The sequence below is a fragment of the Gadus morhua genome, unplaced genomic scaffold, assembly GCF_902167405.1.
Source record: "Gadus morhua unplaced genomic scaffold, gadMor3.0, whole genome shotgun sequence".
In the NCBI taxonomy this organism is placed as follows: Eukaryota; Metazoa; Chordata; class Actinopteri; order Gadiformes; family Gadidae; genus Gadus; species Gadus morhua.
The window spans coordinates 26,327-39,573 of record NW_021963989.1 but is presented as its reverse complement, the minus strand read 5'-3'; positions in this window follow the sequence as shown (position 1 = coordinate 39,573).

Below are 13,247 nucleotides of genomic sequence, written 5' to 3'. Positions count from 1 at the left end.
AGACGGGACTTGTACAGAAACAATGATTCGATCCATAATGAATGAATGAATACGTTATTCCAGACTCAGAGTTACATATTTGAACGCAATGCATTACACTGCTTGGGCGTCATCGTTTGTGTGATCTTTTGAAGAAACGTAGCGTTGCAAAATCTGGGATGGACTAAGGTGGACCGCCGTCATTGCAGCTCTCTGCTGCTCCCTGCTAGCAGCGTCACTACACTGTCCACATGTTTCACAAATAGAGTTTGAGGAGACGTCGTCAGAGTCTGTATGTTGCTTAAATTCTCCAAAACAGTGGGCGCTAAAGATCAGCGCACGGTAGGCCATTGCATCCAATGAGCTCGAGTTGAAAAAGTATAATGCTTACAGCACCTGGTATTCCCAGGCGGTCACCCATCCAAGTACTAACCAGGCCCGACCCTGCTTAGCTTCCGAGATCAGACGAGATCGGGCGTGCCTTTTTTTTTTTTTTTTTTTTTTATTATCAAAAAATATAGTTTACAATTCAAATTCAGTATTTACAATAATTTACAATCTTTTACAGTCATAACCAAAACTAGTATGACACACACAAGACATACAGACAGTTGATAATCACAAATGTACACAACAATCACATAGAGAGGTTAACCCTAATCATAGACAACAAACATTTGCGTCGGAGTGGTCTGACAGTGCTTAACAAGCAGGAAAAACAATGCCCACACTACACACTAAAACCTAACGTCCCTGATTCCATTACCATGACTAAAGTGCTGTTCCTAACAAAAAACTTGTGAAAATCCTCCCTCCTAAGCGTGTGGACCAACCTTACATTCTTTTTAAAAGTTGCCACAAACCACTCCCATACCCGTATCACCCTCCCCTCATCTTGCGCAACGTTCCTCCTACATACAATTGCATGACGGACTGTGCTCAGCATGAAATTCACCAAATTAACATTCACATCTTTCACCTTCCCAACCACACCAAACAACAACAGCTTCTTCCATTCAACATCATTCCCAACCTTGATCCCACAGTGTACACTCAACAAATCCTTAACCTTCTCAAGAAAGACAAACAACATTGAACATTCAATAAAATAATGATCGAAGGTCTCATCCACCTCTTTACAAACATTGCACACTCTACCCACAGTCGTATCAATTTGGTGCAAAACAACGTTCGTGAAAACCCTATTGTGCCTGATCTTAAAATCATTGTGCTCACATTCAATAGAGTTATACTTCACATTCAAGTTGCCCCATATTTTCTTCACGTCAAACCCCTCAAAAACCCTTCCCCACACCTTCTCTGACGCTGGCCTCTTCATCCCACCACCCATCAAATCCATATACACACTTTTTGTACTGACATCCTCAAACTTAACTCTCTTACCTCCCCTCTCCACCCCCAACTCGACCATCGTGTTCTCCTCGCCCATCCCTCCCTGTCCTAACAGTAGTGTCATCCACCCTGTACCAATACTTTCCTTTACTCTTCTATACATCCCAACAACCACAGCCCCCCTCACGTCTCTATTAACCCTCCTTACATCCCTTATGATCACCTGTTCCGCCTTAAAAACGTTACCACCCTCCAACATTAAATGCTTGACCTGTTTAACACCGGCTTTCTCAAAATGTTTACTGACCAGTATTCTGTTATTGTGAAGTATTTTTGGGTTCTGAAAGATTGGCTGATTCAGAACCTCGGCTCTGTCCACACACTCATACTTCACATACTCCAAATATTTCCCCCATGCCTCAAAAACCTCTCTATATAAATACGACATCCCTTGACACCTCGGTTTGTTAAACATCATAAAAAGACCATTCACACCACAACCACCATACCTGTGCAAATAGTCCTCAAAAAAACCCATCCAACAATACTCCTCCTTACCATATAAATATTTCTTAATTGTTTTCACTCGTAACGCCCTTTTCTTCACCTCCACATCTATCAATTTCAGTCCTCCATCCTCATACCCATTCGTCAAGACCTTATGCGCAATTTTGGCCGGTTTCCCATCCCACAAAAAATTGTTAACAGCCCCATTCAAATCCTTTACTACCCACAATGGTAGATCCAGGGTGCTCAGCACATGATTCACCCGTGACTAGAGATGCACCGATTGCAAAATTCTTGGCCGATACCGATTTCCGGTTTTTAAGGAGGTCTGACCTGCCAAAACCGGTTTTTCCGATACCGATTTTCTAAGAAATAATTATAATCATATAATATGTTGATAGGTTTTCAATGTAGTGAGTCCCCGGGACCCACAGGTGGCGAGTTGGGTGGGTCCCTGAGAAATTCAATGGGTCCCGACTCCCCAGTTTAAAAAATGTGTTTCTTTTTTATTATTATTCTATTTCTTAAATGAAATTAATAGTGTTAAACTCAATACATGAAATTGTCATCTGAAAAGCGCAGCCATTTGTATGTGGTGAGCCACTGCTTCAGAAAAGTTCGCTTTTTTTGGGAGGAACATGTAGAAGGTTGAGGCAATTCTTCTGCAGTGGGCTCATCAGGCTCAGTAGAGGGGGAGGCAGAAGTAGGTACAGGCAATGTTGAGGTACTCTCTCTAGGCTGATCAGAGTCAGGGAGGAGTGCAGAGGTAGTGGGGACAGAAAATGCAGCTGCAATAGTTTGCTGACCTGCAATAGGTTTCATCTTTTTCTTTGGTGGTATTTTTGCGTTCTCTCTTCTCTGCCTGTTTCTCGAGAAAAACGGGATCTCGTTGGAAGCGCGATGTATGCGCAGGCGCCGTTTGGGCATAACAATATGTAGGCTGCCGTTCAATGTAGTTTTCATCACCACCACCGGATTATGTTTCATTTATTTCATTACAGCACGTCCCCTAAACGTTACAACATAATCGACACGAATGAGCACAGCATCGAGCAGTGGAAACGTGGGTTTATTTACTATGAAGTTTGTATTTTTAATTGTTGAAATGAAATCAGCGGTGACGAGCTAGTTGTTTTGGTAGCGGCTAAATTAGCATGTCGCGATACTTTGAACAGGGGATCACGTCTGCGCCGAGTAGATGCGCAGAGGGTTGAAACAGTGCTTGTCTGGTCTGCTCACAAGAAGGTTTCTTTGGCCAGTTACTGTGATTAAACACGAGTTGTTTAATGTTCACAATGTATCGTTTTTCATGGGGAAAATTAGATGCGTCCCCGGGACGCATGGATAGTGAGTTTAGTGCGTCCTTTCAGATTTGAATGCGTCAGGGACGCAGGACGCGTACCTAGCAACATGATCCCCCACGGCTTATTTTTGACTTGCAAGCATTACAAACAGCGTGTTTTGGGTCGTCCTGGCACACAGTGAAATAAGTCCAAATCAGCGACATGTTTTTCTTCCCGCGCTCTGGGCGCCTTGAGCGTGAGTTTGATCGGCCGAAAACCGGAAATTACGACAGTGACCGGCAGGTCACCGATTGTGGCCGATTGGATACAAAACCGGCTTTTTTAATCGGCGGCCGGTTGATCGGTGCATCTCTACCCGTGACATCAAGCAATTCACCACAATCACCTTGCCCCTCAGTCTCAACTTCCTCATCTTCCATAAATTCAAATTCTGCTTTACTTTATTCAGAACCCCTGTCCACGTGACATCCCTTGCCTCCTTTTCATCCACACCTACATTCACACCTAATACCTTTATCATCCCCTTAGAAACAGTCAGCGGAATGTCACACTCGCTCATATCCACTGCCCCTACACAAAGGATCTCTGACTTTTCCAGGTTAATCTTTGCCCCCGATGCACTCCCATATATTCCCAATAACTCAATTACCCTTTTCACACTGGCCAAATTCCTAACTGTAATGCTTGTGTCATCTGCGTATTGATGGATAAAACTCCTACCTCCTCCCGGGATATTGATACCTTGTATGTGCTGATCCTTTTTTAGCATGGTGGCTAATGGTTCAGCCGTTATGCTGTACAATAATGCAGACAACGGACAACCCTGCCTAACTGACCTCTCTAATCTAAAACTATCCGTCAATACCCCGTTACACTTAACCCTACTCTTTGCATTGCTATACAATAATCGAATCCACTTCACTAACCTATCCCCAAAACCAAATCTCTCTAGCGCCCTAAACATAAACTCATGTTCTACCCTATCAAAAGCTTTGTTAAAATCTACACTCAAAACTACACCTCCCTCTTCTTTCATATGCCTCACTACATCCCTAACTGACCCTATCGTGTCCGCTATATCTCTCCCTGGAATACTGTAAGTTTGCGTTGATGAAACTATGGTCCCTACTACCGACTTAATCCGATTAGCTAGAATTTTGGCCAGTACCTTATAGTCAGTGTTCAACAGACTTAACCCTCTGTAATTCCCCAACTGCAATTTACTACCCTTATTCTTGTACAGTACCGATATTAACCCCGTCGACATCGACTTACTAACCATCCCTAACCTTTCCATTTCCCTATATACCTTTAATAAAATCGGACATAACAACTCACTAAAGCACTTGTAAAACTCTGCCGGCAATCCATCAGAGCCAGGACTCTTGTTATTAGACAGGCTGCTAACGGCCGCCGTCACCTCCGATTCTACTAACTCACACTCACATACTTCCCTATCACTATCCGATAACACATGCTCAACCGTCCCTAATACCTTGTCCACACTATCCTTATCTACATAGCCTTTGCTAAATAAATCACTGTAAAACCCCTGCACTCTCTCCAACACCCCCACAAAATCATTTACCACTTCCCCTCTCTCACCCTCTATCTGAGCTATGTATGTTCTACCCTGTTTCCGTTTTTCCAGCCCCAGAAAGAAAGACGTACATTTCTCCCCATCTACCGCATACTTCACCCGACTCCTAACTATCGCCCCTTTACACCTCTCCCTTTCATGAGATTCTAATTCCCCTTTAATGCCAATGTAGTCAGCTAAGTCCCTATTCACATCGTCATCTAACCTCCTCAATTCCTCAGCCATTCGCTCTCTCAATACACATTCCGTCCTCCTCTTTACTTGACTCCGCTTTTTACAATATTTTATGCTCAACATTTTCACCTTTATCTTCACACATTCCCACCATTCACACACGTCTGCATCATACCCCACACAATTCATTTGCTCCTTAACACACCCTCTCACCATCTCAATATACTCGCTCTCTTCCAACACACTAGTATTCAAACACCAAACTCCCCCCCCTGTCCCTCTACTTCTGTCACCCATCTGAAAGATTATTGCTGCATGATCACTATAACCAGTGAATTTATACTGTACACTGCTCAAAGTATCAGCAATGTCCTGTCGCGCTAAACATAAATCGATCCTACTTTGCTTTAGCACCCCGTTCACTATCTGCCTCCTAGAAAATTCCCTCTTGGCAGCATTCCTAACCCTCCACACATCGACCAAACCCCCATCCTCAATCATTTTGAACAAAACCTTCCGGGCCGAATCCTGTCTAAAACTATCTCTCCTATAAACATCCAGCTTGCTACAAAACACATTAAAATCGCCCACGAGAACACAATTCCTAGTGCAGAGCAAACCAAGAGAGATAAAAAAAATAACCTTTTTTCCACTTCTCTGTTAGGTGCGTATACATTAATTAGTCTATACGTCACATTATTAACATCAAAATCAATTCCAATCACCCTCCCCTTCCCATCATTCAGAACCTCCTTCACATTCTCAACCACATCCTCCTTTACAAGTATTGCCACACCACACGATCTTGCCGTCCCACAATTGACAAATAACAGCCCCCTCCATTTCTCCTTGATTTCTGGCATTTTAGCCTGTGTCCAGTTTGTTTCCTGCAGTCAGTTAGGGATGTAGTCAGTTAGGGATGTAGTGAGGCATATGAAAGAAGAGGGAGGTGTAGTTTTGAGTGTAGATTTTAACAAAGCTTTTGATAGGGTAGAACATGAGTTTATGTTTAGGGCGCTAGAGAGATTTGGTTTTGGGGATAGGTTAGTGAAGTGGATTCGATTATTGTATAGCAATGCAAAGAGTAGGGTTAAGTGTAATTTTCCCTTCTATTACCACACTCTCTGCATTTAATCACAGCCACACACTCCCTTGCATAGTGTCCCTGCTTCCCGCACTTCCGACAGAGGAAGTCAGGACAGTCCCTCACTATATGTCCAGGCTGGATGCACAATCTACATACCTTTAATTGTCTGTCATGGATGACACGGAAATATTCAGCACCCTTTTCAGTGTCAAAACGTGTGGACCAAGGCAAGGACCGTACTTCCTTGTTAAACTTCACCTTAACAAAGCGTGTTCCCTCACATATGTTCAACCCAGGCCACTTCCTCCTTGCAATCGGCGAAACTGCCTCCACACCCCAGTCCGCAAGCTTCTTCAGAATCTCCTCATCCGTAATGTACACCGGTAGACTCATAAAGGACACCACCATCTCATCCGATGTCAAGTCTTTTGCGACGACGCTGGTCCCCCTTATCCTGAAACCGTCCAACAATCGCCTCTTCCCGTTGGGGTGATTCATTGTTACTTCATATTTATTTAACAAGAGGTAGCGACATCCCAAGACCAATCCACATACGCTCTGCATCGCCCTTAGGATCTCCATCATCGGGATTTTCTCCTCTCCCACCAGCTCCACAGCCACAGACAACTCCCTGCTGTAGCTCGGGCCACCATCCGCAACCTTGTCCTCCTTCTCTCTCGTTGCTCTCTCCGCAGTCTCCGGTCTCCCGCCTAGTACGTCCTCCGATGTCCCCTTCGCCACACAACCACCATCCGTCACCGCAAGAGGAGCCGTGTTCCGTTCCATGCCGTCTTCCAATCCAGTTTTCGAAACTGCGTGAGACATCGAAGAAAAACCGAACTAAAGTATACTAATACTCCCCCAAACAGCAAGCTGTCGGGGGAATAAACGACTAGACGAAAAAACTAACCAAAAAAATATCTATAAATACTTAATTCACCACCAAAAGAATCCTCACTCCAACACCGTCCTCCTCTCACCACTCAAGCACACCAAACACTTCCTCAATGGGCGTATCACTTCCTCATTGGCCCCGACCCTGCTTAGCTTCCGAGATCAGACGAGATCGGGCGTGCCTAAGGTGGTATGGGCGTAAGCATTTATAGACTTGACCATATTAGCTTTTATACAGGGGGAGGACGTAAGGAGTGAGAGCGCTGCCGTGGCCAGAGACGGGACTTGTACAGAAACAATGATTAGATCCATAATGAATGAATGAATACGTTATTCCAGACTCAGAGTTACATATTTGAACGCAATGCATTACACTGCTTTGGCGTCATCGTTTGCGTGATCTTTTGAAGAAACCTAGCGTTGCAAAACCTGGGATGGACTAAGGTGGACCGCCGTAATTGCAGCTCTCTGCTACGTCACTACACTGTCCACATGTTTCACAAATAGAGTTTGAGGAGACGTCGTCAGAGTCTGTATGTTGCTTAAATTCTCCAAAACAGTGGGCGCTAAAGATCAGCGCACGGTAGGCCATTGCATCCAATGAGCTCGAGTTGAAAAAGTATAATGCTTACAGCACCTGGTATTCCCAGACAGTCACCCATCCAAGTACTAATCAGGCCCGACCCTGCTTATCTTCCGAGATCAGACGAGATTTTTTTTTTATCTTTTATTATAAAAATAAATCAGATTTTATGTACAAGCGTAATCTACACAGAGGGAAAAAAACATATACTTGAATTCAAATGTAAAATCACAAAATAAATAAAATAAAAGTAAACAATAACATCAGCATTTTAACAAATAGGTCCTCCTGCCAAGCATTATTCAATCCTATACATCAGTTTTCCTTTGTCATTGACAGAAATGAAACTGCATCCATTAACAAAATGTTGAAATTCTTCCTTTTCATGTTTAAAAATTAAACTTATGTCCTTTTTCAACCCCGATACAAAGTAGGCCCAGACAGATATTATTTTTTGTTCAAAATGTGCTAGATTCCTTCTTAGCCATACAGCATATCTAGCATGACTTAGTACATAGTTTATCATATTTATGTTTACTTTCTCTTTCTTTTCCCATACTCCAAACAGAAATGTTTTTTTCCAGTCCTTTCCCTCAAAATACTGCTTCCCCCAGTTCTCCTGCAAAAATTCCTTTAACTTCATGAAAAAGATCTTCAGTTTGTCACACTCATAATACAAATGCATTAATGTCTCCGGATCAGTTTTGCATATATCGCACTCCCTTCTTACATCCTTATTTATTTGGTGTATCACAACATTTGTGTACAGTCTGTTGTGCCGTAATTTAAAATCATGATCCTGACATTCTATACTATTTTTGCTTACATTCCACTGCTTCCATACTTGATTTCCTTCCATACCTGGGAACACCTTTTCCCAAACCTTTTCCGATGCAGGTTCCTTAAATTCCTTTTGGATCAGCGCTTTGTAGTAGTCCTTTACCTTTGAATCCCTTAGTGGTCTTTTTTCCCCATTATTTTCTATATATAACTCGGGGAACGTTATTTTCCTTTCTATAACCACGTTATTTTCTGTTTGCCTCACCCAATCTATTGGTATGCTTTCTTTTATTTTATCGTACATATTTACAGTAGTGGTTTCGTTCATTTCTTCATCATACTCCTTAACTGCGTCTATTATAGCCTGGTATCTTAGAAACCCAGGTATGAATTCATATAGGCAATCTTTTATTTGCGTTAGTCCGGAATAAAACATTTTTTTATCCCATAGCATGTTATTGTTCATTTTTATCAATGGGTTACACCATATTGGTTGATTTATTACCTGACTGTATTTTGTGCATTCATATTTAATGTTTATTCTGTATTTCCCCCATGCATCAAACACCTCTTTATAATATCTAGGCACTTTCTCATACATGGAGTTTTTCATTATCATTATTAGACCGTTTTCTTCACATCTTCCATTTTTATATAAATATTCCTTAAAAACATTTTTCCATCCATAATCAACCCTATCGTACAGATACTTAACAGTTTTTATTCGTATTGCTTTTTTCTTTATATTCAAGTCCACCAATTTCAATCCTCCTTCTTCATATTTCCCTATCAGTGTCTTTTGTGCTATTCTTGCCAGTTTCCCATCCCAAATGTAATTTGTAATTGTGCTGTTTAGCTCTTTGTGCACCCACTCTGGCATGTCTATCACAGTCAAGGCATAGACAATCTGGGATAGTATTAATGCATTTACCACTAAAACCTTCCCCTTTAATTTTAATCTCCTCGGCTTCCACGCATTTAATGTGTTTTTCACTTTATTTATTACCCCATTCCATGTCTCATCCCTCGCCTCCTTTTCTTTCACTCCCATATTTATCCCCAATATTTTCATATAATCATTTGAAACTCTAAAAGGTATGTTACAATCCTTTTGGTTTATATTTCCGACGTACATTATTTCAGTTTTGTCTATATTTACTTTAGCCCCTGCTGCTCTCCCATGTATTTCCATTTTTCCCATTATCCTTTTCACGCTATTCATATTTTTTACCATGCATGTGGTGTCATCAGCATATTGCTGTATTTTGCTTTCACCCCCATTTGGCAATTTTATCCCCTCTATTTCCTTATCCTTCTTTATCATTTCCGCGAGACTTTCTGCAGTTAAGCTGTAAAGTACTGCCGATAGCGGGCACCCTTGCCTCACAGATCTCTCCAATGGAAAAGGATCTGTTATAGCTCCATTTATTTTTATCCTACTCCTTGCATTTTTGTACAATAATTTAATCCAGTTGATTATTCTTTGCCCAAAACCAAATTTTTCTAATGTGCAAAATAAAAAACTATGCTCAACCCTATCGAAGGCTTTATTAAGGTCCATTCTTAAAATAATTCCACCATCCTTCCCCATGCATTCGATTGTGTCCCTTATTGTGCAAATAATGTCCGATATGTCCCTCCCTGGTATCCCATACGCCTGTGTTGGTGCTACGATTGTTGGTGCTGCTGTTTTTATTCTGTTTGCTAATACCTTTGTTAAAATCTTGTAATCCGTGTTTAGTACAGTTAGCGGCCTATAGTTTTCCAGTTTTCTTTTGCTTCCTTTATTTTTATATATGATCGTTATTAGTCCTGTTGCCAGCGACTCTGGTATCTCCTGCTCCTTCTCCATCTCTGCATAAATTATGTTTAAAATTGGGAGCAGATTGTCGATAAATGTTTTATAAAATTCACCTGTAAGGCCATCTGTTCCCGGACTTTTATTGGTATTTAATGACATTATTGATTCTTTTATTTCTATGTCTTTGATGTTGTCATCACACATACTTTTCTCATCATTTGTTATTGTTTTATCAATATTACCTAATACTGTATTTATATCTTCCTTCTTTGCATTTCCTTTTTTGTATAGATTTTTATAAAATGTCCCAACATTTCCAATAATGTCTACAAAATCATTTATTATCTCTCCATTTTCATTTTCTAACTCTTCAATATATACTCTTTCCTGTTTCCTTTTTTCTAATCCCAAAAAATAGCCTGTGCATCTCTCCCCCTTCATCGCATATTTCTCCCTACTCCTTGTTATTGCCCCCATACATTTATTCTGTTCATAAACGTCCAGTTTGGATTTCACCTTTATGTATTTTTCTATGCTATGTTTTGGATCCTTATCAATTCTTTCTGCCTCTTCTGCCAGCTCATCCTTCAAACATTTTATTTTCTCTCTTTTTTTAAAAGCCCGGACCTTTGCATATCTAATACTTATTGTCCTTATCTTTTGCTTCAGTCTTTCCCACCATAATCCCTTGTTTCTACACATGTCCATGTTCTTTTTTCCATTCTCTATGCAGGCAACTATTTTATTTCTATATCCCTCTTCCTCTAGGAGAGTACTGTTTAGGCACCACACTCCTCCTCCCCTTCTCTCTATCCCAGTACCAACCTCTATTGACAGGATTGCATGGTCACTGAATGATGTGAATTTATACACCATATTCTTTATAAATTTAACCATTGTCTGATGTGCTATACACAAGTCTATTCGGCTTTGTTTTAATTCCCCCATTACCATTTGCCTTCTTGAGTATTCTCTCCTGTTTGGGTTTTCGTTTCTCCATACATCAATTAATTGTTTTTCCTGCATTGTTTTCAGAAAAACCTTTCTTGAAGCATCATTTTTAAATTCCTTCCCTCTTGCCATATCCAACCTTGTACTTTTTAAATTAAAATCTCCCACTATTATACAGTTTCCCACACACCATTTTCCTAAATCCAAAAAAAAAGCCTTCCTGTCTGCTTCTATATTTGGTGCATATATATTAATTATTCTGTACTCTATCTTTTTGTATTTAAATTCTATGATTATGACTCTTCCTTTTTTATCTTTGTAGATTTCTTTGAGGTTTTCTACAGTATTATTTTTTATCAGGATTGCTACCCCACATGATTTATCCGTACCATGGTTTGCATACATCATGTCTGTCCATTTCGTTTTTATATCTTTCATGATATGGTCTGTCCAGTTCGTTTCTTGCAGACATAACATGTCATTATTTTTACATTTAATTAATAGTTTTCCAAATTTGCTTTGATTTCTTAGCCCATTTGTGTTGAATGAAATCAAGCTTAACATTAAACATATAATTATGGTTTCATTTCCAACCTTCATTTTGTCCTTCTTTCCTCCCTCTTCCTCCTTTTCTCCTCAGCTTGGAGCACAGCTTTTCTTTTCTTTGTGGTCTCCTCCGCCTTTCGTTCCTTCTGCGGTCTGCTTACACTCTCTGCCTCTGAAATATCCTCGATAATCATGAAGTCCATCGCAGTTTCCCTCTCGTCTCGGTTTCCATCTCCATGCTGCTTTACCCCACCGCTGCCGGTTCCGTCTGCTGGAGTCGTCTCGCGGGGAGCCTTCTCTCCACTCGATTCCTCTCCGGACCGGCTCTCCTCCTGCCACACAGCTCCCAACACGTCTCCTGCTGCGACGTCACTCAGGGGATGCCGTCTTTGGTTCTGCACCATGGTCTCCGCCCTGCTCTCTGGGATGCCCCCTGGGTCTCCCTCCGTCTGCATGTCGTCCTCGTCGCTGTCCTCCGGCTCCTCCTCCTCGCTGTCAGCGCTGTTGACCTCCTCCGCGACGTTGACCTCCTCCGCGACGCTGACATCCTCTCTCTCCGCTGCTTCTGGAACACACTCCCTTGCATAGTGTCCCTGTTTTTTACACCTGTGACATCTGAATTCTGGGCATTCTCTGAAGATGTGACCCGGTTTAATACATAATCTGCATACTTTCATCTGCCTGTCATGGATCACGCGGAAGTACTCTCCCCCCACAAGTGTTTCGAACTTCGTTGAGTAAGGTAGCGATTTCACCGTTTCAGTGAACCGGACCTTCAAGAACCTGGTTCCATCGGCTATGTCCGTTCCTGGCCACATTCTTCTTTTAATTGGCGAGATTGCCTTAACTCCCCATTCTGCAAGTTTGGCAAGAATGACACCATCCACAATGTACGTCGGCAAGTTTAAAAAAGATACAACTAGTTCGTCATTTCTAATTTCTTTTGCCACTACCGTGCTCTTCTTTATTCTAATCCCATCTAACAGTTTATCCTTCCCTTCAACATTGTCCATTGTTATTTCGTATTTTTTGGGCATTTTAAAACGGCATCCATTCACCACCCCGCACGTTTTTTTAACCTCACTTAGAAGTTCCATCATAGTCACCATCTCATCTCCAACAATCTCTACCGCCAAGGTAAGCTCCTTCTCAAATTTCTTATCTGTGCTGTGAAGAAATTCCGAGGTACTTTTACTGTTGTCCGTGATCCTTCTCGTAGTCGTTTCCTTTCCAATGTCGGCGTTCTTTGTCGGTTGCTGCGTCTTGCCGTTGTCCATGATCCTGCTCGTGGTCGGGGTCTTTCCATGGTCGGTGTTCTTGGGCGATATCTGCTCCATGCCGTTGTCCATATTCTGTGTCGTTGTGCTTGCCGGTCCGCTGTCAGTTGCCATGAGATCCGTCCTGCTCCTCTCTACTCGCTCTCTCCTCTCCATCACGTCACTCATTCAAACACACACACAAACAAAAAAGACGTTCCCCCGAACAGCAAGCTGCTGGGGGAATAAAAACTAATACAAAAAGTAAAACACACTCACTCACTTTCAATCTAGCACAAACAAAAAAAGTCCACCTGCTCTCTCCACCTGCTCTCTCTGCTCATTCGCTTCCTGGTTGCACACCTGAACGACATCAGACGAGATCGGGCGTGCTCAGGGTGGTATGGCCGTAAGCATTTATAGACTTGACCA